Genomic DNA, 10,074 nt, shown 5'->3' on the forward strand with positions numbered 1-10,074 from the left:
AGAACACATTCTGCTGTCATGGAGGTGGGTACGGCATTTGAGGCTGGCATACAGGCTGGAAAAAAAGTGTTTAAAGTGGGGGTTTTTTTGGTGGGAGGGGGTTAGTGACCACTGGGGGAGTACGGGGAGGTCATCTCCACTTCCTTCCGGTAGTCATTTGGTCAGTTTGGGCACCTTGGTCGTGAAAATAAAAGGACCAAGTAAACCCGGTGAAATACTGCTTAACGCCTTATTTTTTTTTTCCATTATCGGTGAAAGTCGGCTATCTGGTAGCCATGCCCATACCCGCCCATGTCCCGCCTTCGCTTCGCCGCCGACACGCCCCTTTGAACTTTCGCTGGTGAGGCGACGGGAAAGCGGTGATGCTGTCAAAAAAAGCAGCTTTCGATTATACCAATTTCCCCACTTTTCCCAGATCACCGGCCATCTCCCGATTTGTGTCGGGAAATGGCCGGCGATCACTTTCGATTATGAGCTGGTTAGTGGGCTATAGGTTCTCATTGTAGGCCATGTTGAAGAAGAATGTTTTCAGAGATTTTCTAAAGATAGTCGTTTCGTTGATTGCTTTCAAGTCTGTGGGTAATGCATTCCATAAATGCGTGCTCATGTATGAGAAGGTAGTGGCATGCATCTGTTTGTACGTCAGTCCTTTGCAGCTTGGGTAGTGCAAGTCGAGAAATTTGCGGGATGATTTTGTGGCGTTTCTGGGAGGTAGGTCCACGAGGTTTTGCATGTAAATTGGGGCGTCTGCATGAATGATTTTGTGTACAATTGTGCAGATCTTGAACGCGATGCGTTCCTTAAGTGGGAGCCAGTGTAGTTTCTTTCTTAGTGGTTTTGCACTTTCATATTTAGTTTTTCCAAATATGAGTCTGGCGGCCATATTTTGTGCGGTTTGGAGTTTTTTGATTGTCTGCTCTTTGCATCTGGCATACAGTGCATTGCAGGAGTCCAGATGACTTATTACCATTGACTGTACCAGGGTACGGAAGATGTATCTCGGGAAGAAAGGTTTTACTCTTTTAAGTTTCCACATGGTGTAGAACATCTTTTTCATTGTGTTTTTCACATGGGTGTCAAGAGTGAGGTTTCGATCAATGGTGACTCCAAGAATTTTCAAATTTTGAGAGACCGGAAGGGAACAGTATGGTGTGATTATGGTGTTGAAGTTTTTTGTGTTATGTTGTGAGGTGAGTACAAGGCATTGTGTTTTTTCTGCGTTAAGTTTCAGTTGGAATGCATCTGCCCATGTGTGCATTGTTTGGAGGCTTTGGTTGATCTTGATGATGATTTCATTTAGATCATGTTTGAATGGGATGTAGATTGTGACATCATCTGCATAAATGTAGGGGTTGAGATTTTGATCAGCTAGTAGCTTGGCTAGAGGTATCATCATTAGGTTGAATAGTGTTGGTGAGAGAGGGGATCCCTGGGGGACTCCACACTCAGGTATCAAAGGTGGTGATCTGTCCGCGTTCGTTGTTACTTGGTATGATCTTGTGGTCAGGAATCCTTTGAACAATTTGAGAACAGTGCCTCCTACTCCGAAGTATTCTAGTATATGTATTAGTATATCATGGTTAACCATGTCAAAGGCGCTGGACATGTCGAATTGCAGGAGGAGCTCGTCAAAGAATGTTTTAAGTTTGTCCAATACAAAAAAGTATCATCTTTTCTTTTCTTTTTTTTATTTCTATTTATTACATCCTTGTTCAAACTCTGGATGAGCTACTGTAGAACATAGAAAAAATGCAATTATGGAAAAAATGTGTCAAAATATATTTTGAGCAAAGAAAACCACCCCAAAGGGGTGGAGGTACACTGGTTCCTACGTAAAAGGTTGCAGAAGCAAGAAGTAGGAAAGGTAGGCTCTTCAAAAAACCAGAGGAGACGTCTTATGATGTATAGCTTCCTGATGTATGATGTATAAACTTCCTGAGCCATTGCGTCAAGCTCCATCCCTGGCCCCCTTCAAATCCGGGCTTAAGGCCTACCTGTTTGATGCTGCTTTCAATTCCTAACCTGTCACCTGCTCGTAACCTTTATCTTGTCTTCCTCTCTTCAATAGTCCCTTTTCCCTATGTGTCCTATCTGTCCTTCCCGTATCCCTTATTTGTCCTATCTGTCTGTCCTGATTTAGATTGTAAGCTCTTTTGAGCAGGGACTGTCTTTTCTTCATGTTCAATTGTGAAGTGCTGCGTATGACTGGTAGCACTATAGAAATGATTTGTAGTAGTATAGCTGATTGTGTAAAGTTGATAGTTTGTTACAAAAAAACTTTCATATAAGGTATAAACGTCCTCTGTCAGAACAGAGAAGTGCACCGAAGTGTAGCAATCGCTGATTGCTACACTACGGTGCACTTCTCTGTTCTGACAGCGGAAGTTTATACCTTATATGAAAGTTATTTTTTAACAAACTATTGACTTTACACAATCAGCTATACATCATAAGATGTCTCCTTTGAGTTTTAGAAGAGCCTACCTTTCCTACTTCTTGCTTCTTCAAAATATATTTTGAACATCCTCCATCAACATCTGGTGTCTCTTCTTTACAAATCCTTAGGTGCCTGTTTACAAATGTGCCAAGGCACATTGGGCTTCTTTTACAAGGCCGCGCTAGAGGTTCCTGCATGGCAAATAGAAGGAAGCTCATTCAATTCCTACAGGCTACCTCTCATTTTCAACCCTTTAGTGCGGAGATAACACGCGGACCACTGAACCCTGAGGCAGGTCTTTGAAACGGCGGCCATCGTAGGTCATGGTCGAGGTGTAGGAAGGACCCGCACGGAAATAAGATCGACTAACACCTGATAAGCTAAGTAATGCTGGTGTGAATTTATATACCTAGCGAATTTGGTAACTACTACTACTACTACTTGACATTTCTAAAGCGCTACTAGGGTTACGCAGCGCTGTACAATTTAACATAGAAGGACAGTCCCTGCTCAAAGGAGCTTACAATCTAAAGGACAAATGTATAGTCAGTCAAATAGGGGCAGTCTACATTTCCTGAGCGGTATAAAGGTTAGGTGCCGAAAGCAACACTGAAGAGGTGGGCTTTGAGCAAGGATTTGAAGATGGGTAGGGAGGGGGCTTGGCGTAAGGGCTCAGGAAGTTGATTCCAAGCATAGGGTGAGGCGAGGCAGAATGAGCGGAGCCTGGAGTTGGCGGTGGTGAAGAAGGGTACTGAGAGGAGGGATTTGTCCTGTGAGCGGAGGTTACGGGCGGGAACGTAAGGGGAAATGAGGGTAGAGAGGTAATGAGGGGCTGCAGACTGAGTGCATTTGTAGGTAAGAAGGAGAAGCTTGAACTGTATGCGGTATCTGATTGGAAGCCAGTGAAGTGACCTGAGAAGAGAGGTGATATGAGTATATCGGTTCAGGCGGAATATAAGACGTGCAGCAGAGTTCTGAACAGATTGAAGGGCAGACAAGTCTATAGAGGTTTTCTGGCCGATGATGAAGCCCAGCCCCCGAAGCTATAATACAGGCTGGGGGCTTCTCGAGGCCTTTCCTCTGATAAGTATTCTGACTATTTGAGCGTTTAAAGCCTGTGTCAAATATTTTGATGCCTGTTATTTGATATCTCTTTATTTTCTAGATATTATTCACATGGGCAAGCACATGCATTCCTTGACCCTGTATATATAGTAATTAACATCTGTGAGGTCCCCCTGCCTATCTTGCACCTGCATGGAAAATGTCTTGCAGGGTTCCGGCAGTGGCACTAATCCCCAGATTCTATATAGCGCACCTAGAGATCCATGCCAAACTCCAAGCGTATTCAATAACAATGTGTGCAACTTAATTGGCTTAACAAGCCAATCAGCATTGATAACAGCTCTTAACAAGCAACAAAGAGCACTAATTTTCAATAATTACAATTTACGTGTACAACTCGCTAAGCGTATTCTGTAACATAGTGCGCCTAACTTCTAAAATGTGCAGGCAAAAAGGGGTGTGGCTAAGGGCAGGGAAATAGTCATTTCATGTGCGTTCTCTATGTGCCAGGATTTATGCCAAGTTTTCATTGGTGTAAATGGAGATGTGCAGTTTTGGGTTCTAGGATATTGACTAAATGTATTCTATATACTGCACCTAAATCTAGGTGCTGCTTATAGAATACACTTTGCTTACCTCAATAAATACCCAACACCAATCTCAATCCTATGGTATCTTCCCTATATTTACATCTATATTTATTTGTAACTCATTCTCACATCAAGGTGTTAGCTGGACCTCAGAAGCACAATGAGTGTATCAGTGGCGATTCATCTGTCAAGAGACATGATTGCTCTCAACTCTTGACAGATTGGCTCACCCTTGGCTCGTCACAGGTCCGCCCCCTATCCCCCTCTATCATATATGATCAACTTTTATCTTTTTATCTATCAGAATTATTGTATGAATCTTATATAAACTTAGTATACTTTAAATCCATTGCTTACGCTAAACTAATTCACACTTATCTTTTAGTTGGTGTTATAGCATAACTATCGGACCAAAGATAAACCAACATGTGGCATGTTTCGCAGGAGCTGCATCAGGGTCAGGTTCTCTGAAATTAGAGAAAGATACAACCATTTTAGAACTATGCTGTTAAAATAAAACTTACAAAGCAGTGAATCACTCAAATAAATCGAAAACTTACTATCAGGGACACCATCTTCATATAATTTTCAATGCTTAAAGATGGCGCTCGAATGCTAAGACCTTTAAATAGTACTGCCCACAATTCCCACCAATCCAGATTAATAAAGCCTAGAGCCTATCAGAGTTCAACCACAGAGATACGTCACAGAAAGGATGCCTAATCTAATTGGCTGTTAAGCCCACTAGGGGTTAAAGTATCTAACGCAAATATCCATCGCTGTTCCTTAAAGTTCAAAATCTTAGCTATATCACCACTCTCCCAACCCACATGTACTGTGTCAATGATTCTCCAGCAAATGTCTGAGGTTGTGTGAGCTTTATCTATCCAATGCTGGACTAACGGAGCTGACAGAGTCCTAGTATGGATGCGAGATTTATGTTCAGGTAGCCTCTGTTTTGTTGGACGAGATGAACGTCCTATATAAATCATATCACATGGGCAGAGAATAGCATATATTGCATTGTCCGTGTCACAGGTGGTACTGGTTTGGCTCCTGGCAGTTCTATAGCTATTTGGGATCTGCCAATTCATACCAATGATAGCTGAAGTACACAATTTTATTTATTTATTTAGATTTTGCTCACACCTTTTTTCAGTAGTAGCTCAAGGTGAGTTACATTCAGGTACATTGGCAACAAGCTTGATGACCCCTATGTTGAACCAGGGGTTTATAGTCAAGCCGTTTATACGAGAGCAATTCCCCTATATTTTTGTCCCGACAATATGCTACTATAGGGTGTTCTTGAAAACACTCTTCAGAAGATAGAATTTCCCAGTATTTATGTATGTGTTGTTACAAATGTAGCACCCTTATTAAAAGGGAGTACCGCTACTAATCGATCTTCAGCATTCTTTGAGCTATATTGAAGCAGCAGATCTCTATTGGCAAATTTTGTTCTTATAAGCCTTTTTTATGATGGATCTTGGATATCCTCTCACATACAACTGATCCGACAATTGTATTGCATGTAATTCAAATTGGTCATTGGTAGAACAGTTCCGTCTGATGCGCAGGAACTGGCTAATTGGTAGCCCTTTCTTAAGGCTGTAGGGGTGAAAGCTAGTAAAATGTAGTAAGGTATTTTTTGCTACAGACTTCCGATATAGTGTAGTTTGAATTGAAGCTTCCTGTCTGTATATCACAATGTCCAGGAATTCAATACACTGTCTGTGGAAATTCATAGTAAACTGCAAAGATCTCGTTAGGGAGTTGAGCCAAGTAATAAATTCTTTGAGTAGTTCAATAGAGTCTTCCCAAATAAAAAAGATATCATTCAAAAAACGACGCCATAATTTGATCTTGGTGAACCACTGAGATGTATACAGATACTGTTCCTCAAACTTCACTACGAAGAGAGTGGCTGCTGAGGGGGCTAATGATGCCACCATTGCCACTCCCTTCGTTTGAAGATAGAAAACCTCATTACAGAGGAAATAATTTCTCTCTATCACTAGAGTTGATAGCTGCATCAAAAAATTAGTTGATATTCGTTGAGGATCAGGTCTTTTATCTAGAGATTCACGAATGACCTCTAATAATTCATTCTGCGGTATTTGCGTATATAAAGATGTAATATCCAGTGAAATGAAAATGGATTCATCAGTCACTGTCAAGTCACTTAGTTCTCGTAACAAATGTGTAGTATCCTGAAGGTACGAACGTACTTTCTTTGCCAAAGGTGCCAGGAAATAATCCACCAATTTACTCAATGGTTCCAAAATGGTTCCTTTTAAAGCCACTATCAGCCTTCCTGGGGGCGTTGTTAGCCTTTATGGATTTTTGGTACAAAGTACAAAGGAGGTGTCTTAGGGTGTTGTACCATTAAATAAATAATTTCTTGCTGAGTTATCATGTTTTCCATGTTTCCATGTTTTCCTGTGTGACAATGTCCATTATCTGTTCCTGCAATTGAGTGACAGGATCCAAAGTCAACACGGAATAAGTTTCTACATCAGACAATTGCCTCATCACTTCTTGTTGATAGATATAACCCCCGCCTATGGAAATATCCTTTGAACAGTGAATAAGTCCTTGTGATAGATTTATCATATAGAATACGCTTAGTCAGAAGTGTTTTACACGCGGATTTTTAGATGCCATATATGGACTCTTCCCCTAAACGTGTAGCACTATACATATACCACTATCCGTACAGGCTCTGGCTGCAGTGGTAAACATCTAGATTCGTGCGGCATGTAGACAGCCCCTGCCAGCAATGACTTGGATAGCCATGTGCCCATAGGCCACTTCAGACAATCAGCCCCATTTTAGAAGGGACGTAGAGTCACAATTGAGATGTCCAAATCAGGACTTCTCCAGTTTCAGTTGTATGTTCGAACAGAATCTGCTGTCATAGATACTGTTCTAAAATAAAAAGAAATGGAGGTTTATATAGGGCAGTATAAACATCCATTAAAATAAATGTATAGAATATTGACGTTTTTCAAGCCGGCACATAATAGGAACAGTTACTTTTATGATCTTAGAAATATAACCAGTTATTATCCTGATGCTGTCACATTGACTGGTTTCCCTTTCCAGTATGGATTTGGAGGAGGACAAAAACCACTGGGGGATTAAAGGGGCAACCTCCCCTAATCCCTCCAGTGAACTGCTGCTCAATAGAACCCGTTTCTCAAATGCTAAATGTGCCAAGCAAATCCTAGTGTTGATCTTTTGCTTGTCTTCAATGAATGGTTGCTTTCCTGTCTCATTATGGCGTTCTTTTCCACTTGTGTTTTATTAACTTTTTAATGTAAACCGCTGTGACCTATGCTTAGAAGTGCTGGTATATCAGGATAACAATAAACATAAACGTTTAGTCCCCTTCTGAATGTCTATGAAATTGCCACACCCTTGCCCCACCCAAAATATGTTCAGACCATACCCCCTGCCATTTGCAGGCACTTACATAAGTACATAAGTCAGGGGCGTAGCCAGACCTCACAGTGGGAGGGGGCCAGAGCTCGAGGTGGGGGGCACATTTTAGTCGGCTGCCCTGCCGCCGCCTCTCCCCCCGCTGCCTTTCCACACTCTAACTCTACAGCAGCAAATACCTTGGCTGGCGGAAGTCCCCAACCCCTGCCAGCTGAAGCCTTCTTCAGCACTGGTCTCCGGCGCCGACACATTCCCTGCCCTACTCTCTCTTCCTCCTGACGTCCTGCACATTCCTTTAAGTGAAACTGAGCATGCTCAATTTCACTGAAAGGAGCGTGCAGGACATCAGGTGGAAGAGAGACTCTGCCCATGCCCCTGGAATAGCACTTAGGCGCTAAGTGCAGTTAAGTGCAAATTAAGGCCAATTAATGCTAAATTAATGGCAGATTATTGGTTGTTTGTGTTAATTTGCACCTAACTAGCCAATTAAGTAATGTGCATAACTGGCAGTATTCCATAACCTGCATGTGCAATTTTGTGCATTAACCCCAGGATTCTATATATTGCGCCTTAATTTCCACACGGAAAGTTTGTATTCTATAACAGTGCATGTAAGTTAGTTGGGTAACTAGCTAATCAGTGCTGTCAACTGGATGTTAAAAAACAATTATCAGCACTACTAGGCATTAAGATTTGCACACAGAACTCACTAAGCGTATTCTGTAATGTGGTGCGCTTAAATTCTAAGTTGCATAGTTGATAAGAGGGCATGGCCATGGGCAGGGTGTGGGCATTTCTAAAATCTATGGGCATTGTTATAGAATCCACCCGCTCTGCTGCTAATTTAGGCATCAGGATTTACGCTAAGGAAAGCATGGCATAAATGGTCGCATGGAGAGGCGTTTGGCGTATTCTATATATTGCATGGAAATTTAAGCCTATTCTATAAAATATAGGTGTGCTTTAGAGATTACACTTACAGTAGATGTATATTTTTCCATGTGGAATTTTCAGGCGCCATATATAGAATCTAGCTCTAAGGGGGGAAATTTTATAAATGGCATCTAAAACATTGGTGCCAAAAAATGCGTAGTGGTATTCTATAAACCATATAACTATATTGCAAATCCCCTATTACTGCATATGGTTTATAAGAGGAAAAAGCCTAGATACAGCTATTCAGCTTTCAATGCATGGAGTTCTATCTGTCATCATAGGCAAAAAAAACCTCTATATTAGACTAATGTTTCTGTCTGACTTCCGTAAATTATATGAACCAGCACTTATCTTATTCAGGTGCTGCGTTCAGACAGCAGCTGTCTGAACGCAGCACCTGAATAAGATAAGTGCTGGTTCATATAATTTACGGAAGTCAGACAGAAACATTAGTCTAATATAGAGGTTTTTTTGCCTATGATGACAGATAGAACTCCATATATTGAAAGCTGAATAGCTGTATCTAGGGAGTCTGTTGAGGCTTTTTCCTCTTATAAACCATATGCAGTAATAAGGGATTTGCAATATAATTATTTGAGTTAGAGGGATCCCAATATATGCTCAGACAGAGAGAGTAGGTGATTCTATAAACCATGCCTGAATTTAGGCGCAATTTAGAGAATAGCGCTTAAGCTCAGGGATTGTGTCTACATTTAGGCGTGGCCATTTGCACCAACAAAAACGTGGTGCAAATTGCCCATGCTTATATTTAGGCCTGGAGCCCCCTTATTCTATAATCATGCGCATAACTAAAAGTCACACCCCCCTATCAGCCCTGATCCGCCTATAGCCCTCCCATTTCTGCACCCCCTTTTCTGAATCACATGTCAAAATTTAGGCATGGATCCCACACCTAAATTTATGCATGTGAATATTAAAAAGCCAATTATTGGCTCTAATTAGCTTGTTATTCAATTAAAATGTACACGCAGGCACATGCCCACATTTGCACACACATTTGTTAGCATTTTTTATAGAAAGGGAGTAAGCGAGAAAATGCATGTGCAAGATTATAGAATGAGGGGGATCAGAGGCGGACTGACCATTCAGATAACCGGGCAGTAGCTGAAGGCCCAGAGGGTCTAGGGAGTCCAAAGTTTCTTCCACCCCCCCTTACCACCACTGCTGCAAACCATAGCCCCCCCCCCCCCCCAAGCCTCAGTGGGCCCTCCCCAGTCCCACCTTGAAGGGCCCTGGTTGTCTACTGGCCTCTGCGGGGGCAAGAAAATATAACACACTTTCCTGCCCGCTGCCACTATTCTGCTTGGTGCTACCATATTTTAAAAATGGCTGCTGAGATCCCTGGGGCAGTCTTGCGAGACTGTCAAGACCTGCGGGAAGCCAGGCAGAATAGAGGTAGTGGGCAGGAAAGAGTGGGGTTCTTTTCTGCCCTAAAGAAGCCACTAGATCAACAGGGCACTTCAAGGTAGAACTGGAAAGGGCCCACTGGGGCTTGGGGAACTGTAGTGTGTGGGAGGGAGGTGGCAGCTGCAGTAGTAGGGGGGCTGTAGTGTGTGTGGAGTGGGGGGGGGGGCAGTGGACAGC

The sequence above is a fragment of the Microcaecilia unicolor genome, chromosome 10 (assembly GCF_901765095.1).
Source record: "Microcaecilia unicolor chromosome 10, aMicUni1.1, whole genome shotgun sequence".
NCBI lineage: Eukaryota > Metazoa > Chordata > Amphibia > Gymnophiona > Siphonopidae > Microcaecilia > Microcaecilia unicolor.